Here is an 11,415-nt window from a genome sequence, read left to right on the forward strand (position 1 = left end):
TCTTTTCTAAAAAACCTTGACCAAGGATCACCTCCATACTAGGGGAAATTTTTTTTTGAGAAAAAAAATAGTCTAAAAGATCTAAAAAAAAAAAACAAAGAAAAATGCCACAAATGATTTGAGGCAAAGAAATGAGAATCTTTTTATGAAGAATGAGATAAAAAAAGGGAAAAGTAGTAAAATGATATAGAGTAGAGCAAAATGCCAAGCTGTATCAAGTGATGATCTTTTGATTTTGAACCTTTTAAACATATATATTGAGCCTGTTTTATGCATTTCTTTCATTACCCCATACCATGGCCTACATTATAACCTTGAAAAGTTTATTTGGATCAAGTATGAATGCTCGAATTGAATAATCATATGTTAGGCAAAGGTGTGCTCATGATGGAATCATGTTATTGCCCTAAAGATTAATGTGTGAGAGATATCAATAATGGATGAAAGATGAAAAAAAAAAGAAATGAAAATGGTGAAAGGTGAAAGGTGGAAAAAAAAAGAAAAATAAAAAAAGGAAAAAATATGAAATGAGGAAAAAGGAAAACTCAAATTAAAAACCCAAAAGGGCAATCTGGGTAGACCAAATCTCTGAGCTGAAAATTAGATGAACAGTTCAAATATATATAAGATCAATGCATCTAAAGATACTTCAAAGTTGGAGTAAAGTTTGATAATCAATGGAATGAGTTTTCGAAAAAAAATCCTGAATTAATGTTCAAAATTGTTTGAATATTCATTTGTCCCAATGTCATACATCCAACTTGTTTCTTTCCCCATTTGTTTTGATACCAAAACTCACTTCTCATTCTCTCAATACACCTTTCGCTCTTTTGTTCTCACATTTATAAAATGAATTGAGAAAATGCTTGATTGCATTGTATTTGTCAAGAATTGAAATGATAATAAATGAATGAATATGTGCTTAAAAGAGTCTTGCATTCATTTGAAAAAAAATCCAAGATGATAAAGAAAAATGAAAAAATCGTAGAAGTCTAAAAATGATGATTTGAGATAACATGTGGTGTAGTCAAATGATGAAAATGGTGATGGGTTGGCCAACAAATAAAGAAAATGCAAAAACTTGAAGAGGTGATATGACCAAGTGATGAATTGGTCGACATGACTTACGAGTTATGATTGAATGATGAAAATAATATGGATCAGTGGATAAAGTGGTTAGGGTTGAGAAACTTATGAGTGTAACCTAGTGACGGACGATGAAGTTTGTTTGAAATGGTTAATGTTAAGACACTTATGAGTAGTGACCCAGTGATGGTGGATGAAACTTATTCTGAAATTTATTAGTGCTGAAAAGCTCATGAATGATGGTCAAGTGATAATCGATTGATGAAACTTGTCCCAAAGTATTGAGAAACTAAACAAGGAAGAAATGTGAAATGGTGGAGTTTTGAGAGCCATATTACCACAATTATTTAAGATTTCATGAAATTATTAATATCCGCATTATATGTATCATGTTGGCATCATTGCTTGAATAGTACATGCATATAATTTGATGAATTAAACTTTGTTTAGACATGTATGACACTATGAGAATCTAGGTTGTTGCATTTGCATCATTAAGAAGGCATTTATATTTTTGGTCATAGCATTTATTCATGCAAATTTTTAAGTCACTTGAAAAATAAATTATGAATATTTTAATGAGAATTTTTAAAAACTCAAATGAGAATCTTTAAGTTTCAAAATGAGAATTTTTGAGGAGTGAAACCCTAAAGTTCATCGAATATGAATCTTCGAACAAATGAAAAGTTTTGAACTTTTGGATGTGAATCTCCAAAATACAAAGCTTTAACTTTTTGGATATGAATTTTTAATGTTTTAAATGAGAACCTTTGAACTTAGATGTGAAATTCTAAGTTTTATTGCATGTGAGCCTTTGAACTCAAATGAGAAGCTTTGAATTTTTGGATGTGAATCTCTAAAATTCAAATGAAAAGCTTTAAATTTTTGGATATGAATTCCAAGTTTGCCAAATGAAAACCTTTGAAAAGTCTTGAACTTTTAGATGTGAATCTCCAAAATTCAAATAAGGATCTTTAAATGTTGGATGCGAGTCTTGCAAGTTGCAAATGCAAATATCGAGATATTACAAATTTGAATGAAACTGAAATTTTGAGAATCAAATTTTAGTAAATTCTTACGAAGTTAAAAGATTCTTGCGAATCTGAACCTCTGAATGTTGAACTCAAATTGTGAATCCTTGAGTTCCCATTACAAAATTCCTTTAGTCACGATCTATAACTCCTTTGAACATGATTGTTAAGAAGCAATTTACTTTTCAAAAATTACGGTGCCTCTGTTTAGAGGAGCAATTTACTTTTCAAAAGTTGTGGTTGCCTCTATTTAGAGGAGCAATTTACTTTTCAAAAGTTAAGGTGCCTCTGTTTAAAGGAACAATTTACTTTTAAAGTTGTGATGCCTCTATTTAGAGGAGCAATTTACTTTTCAAAGTTGTGATGCCTCTGTTTAGAGGAGCAATTTACTTTCAAAAGTTGTGGTGCCTCTGTTTGGAAGAGCAATTTACTTTCAAAGTTGTTGTGCCTTTATTTATAGGAGCAATTTACTTTCCAAAGTCGTTGAGCCTTTGTTTAGAAGAGCTTTGTTTATTTTCAAAGTCGTTGAGCCTCTGTTTAGAAGAGCTTTATTTATTTTCAAAAGTCATTGAGCCTCTATTTAGAAAATCTTTGTTATTTTTTCTTTTTAAAAAAAAAAGTGTCAAATTGATTAGGTTGTTTACATCTTTGCACAATTTTTGTTTCACAGAAAATGCACAAAGAGAGATATCTGTAGATACCCTAATCTATCTGGAGGTCTACAAGATCAACTTTGACAATTAAAAAATTAAAAAATAATAATAAAAATGAAAAAACAAAAAAAATGTTTGAGTTTGCATAAAACTAAGCTGGTAGAGTTTGGATTGGATTCAAAGATTGAATCTCAATCACAATAAAGAATTAGGATTGATCAGAAACTTATCTGATCAATCCTTATAAATAAACGTTGGAACACACAAGAAGTGGGGAGAAAAAAAATTGACAGCAGGCAAGGGAACGTGAAGCTGCTGGCACCAAAAGAAAAAAGAAGAAGAAGAACCAAAAAGAAGACTGGGCAGTAAGAACAAAGGAAGCTGGTAGGAACCAAAAGACAATGGAAGGCAATAGTGGAGGGGAACCACATGCGTGTGGAGAAAGTGCCATAGTGTGCTTTGATGCCTTAGTGTCATGTGATAGGTTAGCATATTGATTTGGTAGAATTTCATCCCAAAGGCTCACGTCAACTTTAGTACTTTTACTTGCTTTTATTTACTTTTTTTTCAAATTCTTTAATTGTTTGGTACTTTTTTTTCTCTTTATTTGATTGTTTATTCATTTTTTTTGTTTTATGCATAATTGTTTATTTATTCACTTTTTTTTATGGTTTTCATTATTTGATATTAAATTTAATAAAATAATTAAAAATAAAAATTTTGGGAATAAATATTAATCATCCAATGATGGAATTTATAAAAATTTCAAATGATAAATTTTTATGAAATTTCTAGGTGAGAAATTTTGTTTAAATTTATCCCAAATGGTGGAATAATTTAGATAAAATTTTCAATAACAATAATTAATATTTATTTTCAAACCCGAAAAATTAAAAAATTAAAAATAATAAAAAACATAAAAATATAAAAATTTTGGAATTAAATACAAATTACCCAAGGATGAGATTCTTGAAAATTTCAAATGGTAAATTTTTAAGAAATCTCTAGGTGAGAAATTTTCTCTAAATTTGGCCCAAATTATGGAATGATTTAGATAAAATTTCAATACAAGTAGTTGTATTCTTTTCTAAATAAAAATTTGGATTGAAAATATTTGATAATTATCTAAAGATGAGATTTTTAGAAATTTCAAACGGTAAATTTTTAATAAATCTCTAGATGAGAAGTTTTCTCTAAATTTGACTCAAATGGTGGAATAATTTAGATGAAATTTCAATAAAAATAATTGTCATATTATTTTCTTTCCAAGAAAAAAAAAGAATTTTTAAATAGGCCCAAATGGTGGAAATTTTAGAAATTCAAAAGAAAAAATATTTCTAATTTGGCCCAAATGGTGGAATAATTAGATTTATTTTTAACGAAAATAATAAATAATAATAAATAAATCCTTTTCTGACGATAAAGCCTCTTCAAGAAAATCAAATGAGATTTTTGAATACTCTTGAGGTGAGGAAGTATTTTTTAAGAGTTCTACCAGATTGATGGAGAATCTTAAAAATTGTTTCCAATATTTGAAACCATTAGACTTCGAACCTTAGGATAAATTTGAAATAATATGGTACCATCTTTTGGATGGGCATGTAGGGGTGCTATAAACTTCTTCATATGTAATCGAACTCTCGAACCCTGTTCTGGTTAATAGACCCGAATCTATTCTTTTAGGGACCCTTAGTCAATCTTAAGAGTTCTTTAAAAGGATAGATTCCCTAGGTGACCAATCACACCTAATAAAATATTGGTGGTGACTCCATTCATTTGATAAGTCTAGCTATAGATTTTCAAATCTCTATGTTATGACACTTAGTGAAAAATAACTATCAACTATTCTATATCTTAATATTTTCTTCTCATAAAAATTTTAAAACTTTTATTTCAACTCAATATGAGATTATGCATCAATAAGTATAATGTCAAATATAATTACCCTCAAAACTAGTAAACTCATGCTTTTTGAAGTCTTCTTTTGAGACTTTCATTTAAACTCTTGATACCTAAGAATTACTTAATCATGGACACTAAAACCATATTCACCACAGTTTATGTCATTAGAAACAGTCAAAATTTCATGTATAACCACACAATACTATAAATTTTATGTCCAAATTATAAAATATATGAAAAATTTTCACCCAACAAATACAAAAGCATTTTAACTAGTTACAAAGGATTATATAACTTCTCCAATCGAATTAAAGTTATCTTAAATAATATGTTTATTTATTGTCAAAATAATATTATATAAATCAAATAATATGAATCATACATTATTCTCTTGTCAATAAAATGCAATCATTGAATATGGACCATAAAATATGATTTTACGATAAGAACATATATACTTGCTTCTTTTCCGAAAAGATTTATAAATTCACAATTTCTTTTATGCCTTAAAATAATTCTCGAGAATTTTGATTTGATAACCATAGTCTTACCAAAATATAACAAGGCTATAAAAGCTAGCAAGTATTCCATGTCCACTTTATGCTCATGACTACTCAATGCCATAAACAAGAAAATCTACATTTAACATACCATAAATCATGAATCATAAAGTAAATAATTTAATTCAGAATCAAAATGTTAAAACAATAATCAATAAAAAAAGCAAAATTTAATAAGACTCAAGGTCTCTTATGAATTATTAATCAATAATTCTTTTTGTAAAATATAAAACTAGAAAGATAATAACAAGAAACTTATCTTTCATTTAGTATTTACTTCACCAAAAAACTATTTAGATAATTGAAGCTTTCCATACTTATTTCAAAAGTCGATTTTGCCAACTTTGCCAATTTTTTTTTCCTTGTATCTCATTCATGTGAAATATGAATTTTATAATTACCTTTAAATTATTAGAAAAATAAATAAGAGAAAAGAAATAATAAAAAAGAATTTTGGTTATAAAGCATGAAGAACACTTTCGTAAAGACAATTATACTTTTATGATACAATAAAATGTTAAAACTCTCTAAATAGAAGTAGTGAAAATGATTATACTGAAAGATCTATTTATAATGAATAAACAAACATAAAATTTTATTCAAAGGGTTATGATCTTTTGTATAATCATGAGCTTTATAAATAATAATCTGTTTATATTCAAATAATTATGACCATTTACCATATTATAATTGTTTATGTTTAAAATATAAATAAACTTAGTAAAAAATTAATTTTATTCATTAACAATTAAAATTTTCTATCTAATGCTTATACACCATATTTTAAACTACCAATATCAATAAGCATCCAGTGACATCAATATTAAAATTAAACCCTTACTCCAGTTGTTACAACAAGCAAATTTCTCTTTGCTGATCAACCTTTATCCCAATTGGATTTGCTTTATTCTAAGACTATCTTTTTAACTTTCTAAATGACTTGGTCACTAAGGTTAGGTATTTTAACCTATTTGACATAATGGCAGATGTTGTGTTAACAGCCATAGCGATGATTAAGTAGGAGAATATTTTGGTAATTGTAGCAAAAACAAGGTGGTCGAGTAGTAAAGGTGAGGTTGGGGAGGCTGAAACAAATGAAGTCTATGCGAAGATGTAGTTGAAGGGATTGGTTAGGCATTTGAAGTCAAGGGTTAGAATGCCATTAAAGAAATATAAAATGGTAGAGGTTTATAAGATAAAATGGTAGAGGTTTATATTTATGAGTTGATAGATCATGATGGAAGGAATAATAATAATAAAAAAAAAATAGGGCATTTTATTGGAGAACATGACTATGAAATATAATGTGGAGTTCTATGGTAGGGCTAAGATTCTAGATGGATGGGGATTTTCTTGGTGGTCATGTGGTTTTTAATTTGGTGGTTTTATCGCTTTAGTGAATCTGAGTTTGACTATTTGTTTAAGATTTAAGGAGTTGAAGTAGAAGGTTCTTGGAGATTGTAGTATGTTTTTGTCTATTTGTTTTGTTAATAAGATGATAGTCACACCCCCTTCGTTTATTTTTGGGATGATGGCATTTAGCTTAAGGATTAATGTTTCTATTGATTTTTTTTTAGAGTTTTAATTTTTTTTTAGGCTTGTTGAAGAGTGATACAAAATTTAGTTCATATTTGGGCTTAATGTTTTGGTTTTTTAGAAATAGTTGGTAGTTAGTTATTGTACGTGTTTGGGTGTTTCCAAATATTCGACCATTATCTCTACACTAAACCATTATTTGTTAATTGTTTTATTTTTTATCCTTCATGTTCTCTAGTTAATTGAGCTTTTTACTCATCTTAGTTATCTTGTAAACCTATTAAAAGGTTGGTTAAATTAAATAAAAATAGCACAATCTATGTACAATTACCCAAAATTGATTTTTTTTTGTCTAAGTGATTTAATTTCAGCAAACTTACCTCTTTCTCTAACAAATTTTTGGTATTATAGCCTTAAGATCCTTATTGATTTTTTATATCTGCTAAATTATTAACAATGGTAGTTAATGGCAGTTTAAATGTAGCTCAACCTTTTATTCCCATGTTCAATGAAAATGTTACAATTTTTAGAACATCAAGATGAAGATTTTTTTTAAATCTCAAGATCTTTGAGATTTTGTAGAGATTGGATACAACGAGAATGATAACAATGAAGGACGACTGAAGGAAAACAAGAAAAAAGATTCTAAAGTATAATTTATCATTCAGTAGGCTGTTCATGAGATATTTTTCTCCAATATTGTAGCAGCCAACACTTCAAAGAAAGTTTGCGAAACCTTGCAAAAAGAGTTTCAAGGCTCTTCAAAGGTTATTGCTATGAAATTTGAAACTCTCCAACATGAGTTTGAAACTTTGATGATGACAAGTAAGGAAATAGTGCAAGATTTTTTTTTAGAGTAATTTCTATTGCTACTCAACTGAGATCTTATAGTGATAAGATTATTGATGAAACTATTGTTTCCAAAGTCTTACGAAGTCTAACTCCAAAGTTTGATCATATAGTTGCTATAATAGAAGAGTCTAAGGTGTGCTTATTTTTTTCTTTGATGAACTAATGGGTTCTTTACAAGCTTATGAGGCTGGTTGAAAAGATCATAAGAAAAGATTGATGAGAAAGCATTTTGAATGAAAATGGATGAAACTAGAAATGAAGTGTCTATTAGCAAAAGACATGGTAGAAGAGACTTTCATGGAAAAGGACATGGCAGAGGTAGAAGAAGAGGCTATTATGATAAACAAGAAAAGTAGTCTATTGGTGAGTAAAAAGGGAATAAGAGCATTATCCAATGTTACAATTGCAAGAAATTTAGGCATGTAAAGGTAAATTGTTGGAACTAAATGAGCTATACGAAGGAAGAAAGCAGAGAAAATAAGTTATTCATGGCCCATTTTCCTTTAATGAAGTTCCAAATGATGTTTGGTTTATGGATATTCGGTGCTCGAACCATATAACCCCTAATAAATCACTGTTTGAGGAATTTGATGAGTCAGAAAAGTTGCAAGTCAAACTTGGAAATAACAAACAAATACAAGTTGAAAGAAAATGTATCATTGCAGTAGGGCAAGTAATGGCAAAATAAAATTACTTCATAATGTCATCTTTATTCCTAATTTGGTGCATAGTTTGTTGAGTGTTGGACAACTAATGACTGATGGATGTGCAATTGTATTTGACAATAGAGTATATGTAATTAAAGATAAATTTGGTCAACCTATGGTGAATATGCATATGACAGAAAACAAAATGTTTCCACTTAAAATTTTTAATATGGAAAAGTAAGCTTTATTGTTAATAGGAATGATGAATCTAAATTGAGGTATCTGTGATATGGACATCTTAATATCAAAGACTTACAGTTATTAAGTAAGAAATGTATGGTTTTTAGATTGAATTAAATTGGATCTTTTGATTTATGTGAAGGGCATATTTATTGAAAACAAGCAAGAAAATCATTCCAAAAGGACAGTTGTGGAGAGGCTTTGAATTCCTTGAATTGATACATGTTAATCTATTTAGGCTTATGAGAACTAAATCACTTAGTGGAAGTAAGTGTTTTTTGCTTTCTTTTGGTGATTGTAGTCAAGTGAATTAGGTTTATTTTCTAACTAACAAGTCAAAGACTTTTCAAAGTTTCAAAAAATTCAAGACTTTATAGGCAAGCAAAGTGGAACCTTCATAAAGACTTTTCACATTGATTGAGAAGAAAAAATTTTATCTAATGAGTTTAACCTTTTTTTGTGGAAAAAAATTGCATTCATGAGGAATTGACTGCACCTTACACTTTAAAGCAAAATGGTGTAGCTGAAAAAGAGAATCATACCATTGTGGAAATGGCTAAAAGTTTGTTGCAAGCTAGAAGACTATTGAATCATTTTTGGGCTGAAGCTGTGGCAACTATTATTTACTTGCTAAATCTTTCTTCTACAAAAACAATCCTTAATCAGACACCTTATGAAGCTTTGAGAGGTACAAAATCGACACTAAGCCATTTAAGGATTTTTTATTGTATTGCATATGTTTGGTCAATTCTCAGGTTATTCACAAACTTAAGAAAAAAATATGAAAAAGCATTTTTGTGGGATATTGCACTCAATTCAAAGCATATTTTCTATATAATCCTTTTCGTGACAAGGTGATCATTAGCAAAAATATGGTTTTTGATATAGATACAAGTTAGAACTGGAATGGCATAAACGAGACAACTCAAATTTTGATTCCAAGTAAAAGTAAGAATCCAAGTGAGAATACAGTAAATAAAGGTGTTGAGTAAACCCTTATGAACTCTTCAGTCGGTTCTTATTCATCGGCTTCCCCATTGTACTCCCCATCTTTAACCTCATGACATAGCAGTTCACTTTCTTTGAAAGAATTCTAAAATGAAACACCTCCAAAAAAGTTCAGATCTTTGAAGGATATTTGTAAAACTTGTCAATTTACTCTCATTGTTTCAGATCCTACAACTTTTGAAGAAGCAAAAAAGCAAGAAAATTACAAAATACAATGCATAAAGAGATGATGGTAATCCAAAAGAATGAAACATGAGAGATGGTAGATCTAACTAAAGGCAAGAATGTAATTGGCCTCAAATGGGTGCTCAAATTGAAGTATCATACTAATGGAACCATACAAAAACACAAAGCCCAATTAGTGGTGAAAAAATACTCGCAGCAACAATAAATTGATTTTGAAAAAACTTTTCTTCAGTTGCTCGATTTGAAACTGTAAGAATCATTTTAGCCTTGACTGTACAACTTCATTGGCCAGTTTATCAATTTGATGTCAAGTTTGCATTTTTAAATAGAGACTTGAAAGAAGAGGTGTATGTTAGTAAACTTGAAGGGTTCATGATCAAAAACAGGGAGACAAAGGTGTACAAGCTAAAGAGGGCACTTTACAAGCTGAAGCAAGCACTTTGGGCATGGTAGAGGAAGAATGATAGTTATTTTGGTCACAATGGCTTCACAATGAGAGAGAATGAGCCTACTATTTATGTGAAAAAGCAAGAAAGAGATGATCTTATAATTGTTTACCTTTATGTTGATGATATTATTTATATGGGTTCATGTGATTCTCTTGTTACTAAATTTAAATCTAACATGATGAAAGAATTTAAGATGTAAGACATGTGTTTTATTGCATTATTTTTTGGGGCTTGAGGTGAAGTAAGATGTGGATGGAATTTTCATTCACAAAGGAAATATACAATGGATCTACCCAAAAGATTTACTTTGCTTAATTGCAATATAGCTGCTACATCTGGGAACATAAATGAGAAGTTACAACTTGAAGATGGTTTAAAAAAGGCTGATACAAAGACTTTTAGAAGCTTAGTAGGAGGTTTGATTTATCTGAGCCATACTCGATTAAATATTACATTTTGTTTTAATGTAATCTCCAGGTTTAAGCAAAGTCCCACAAAACATCATTTTGGATAGGCAAAAAGAGTTTTACATTATTTTGCTAGAACTAGTGATTTTAAGATTTAGTATTGGCAAATTACAAACTTCAGATTATATGGATTCATAAATAGTGATCAAGCAAATTCATTGGATGATAGAAATAATACTTTGGCAAGTGTTTTCACTCTTGGATCAGGTGTCATCACATGGAGTTCAAAAAAATAGGCTATAATAGCTTTATCATCTTTAAAAGTTGAGTATGTAGTAGCAATTTCAGCAACTTGTCAAGCAATTTGGATTTGTTAGGTTCAAGATAGAGCAACTAAATTGTTTTGTGATAACAAGTCAAAAATTACTATGACAAAGAATCTGGCATTTCATGGGAAAACAAAGCACATTGGCATTCGCTTTCATTTTATTCATGACTTAGTTACAGATGATATAATCAAAATGGAACATTGTGGAATGGATGAGCAATTAGCAAATCTTCTCACCAAAGTGCTTTCAAGAGAGAAATTTTTTTACTTCAAATTACATCTTAGAGTATGTGATTTTGAATTAAAGAGGAATGTTGAAGAGTGATCCAAAATTTAGTTAAAGTTTGGGCTCAATGCCCTGGCTTTTAGGAAATAGTTGGTAGTTAATTATTATACATAGCTAGGTGTTTCCAAATATTCAGCTACTACCTCTCCATTTAACCATTATCTGTTAACTATTTTGTTTTTTATGTTTCACATTCTCTAGTTAGTTAAGCTTTTTATTCATGTTAATTGTCTTGTAAGCCTAT

Source organism: Durio zibethinus, chromosome 14 (assembly GCF_047325235.1).
Source record: "Durio zibethinus cultivar Kanyao isolate XHJ-2024 chromosome 14, ASM4732523v1, whole genome shotgun sequence".
NCBI classification, from domain to species: Eukaryota; Viridiplantae; Streptophyta; class Magnoliopsida; order Malvales; family Malvaceae; genus Durio; species Durio zibethinus.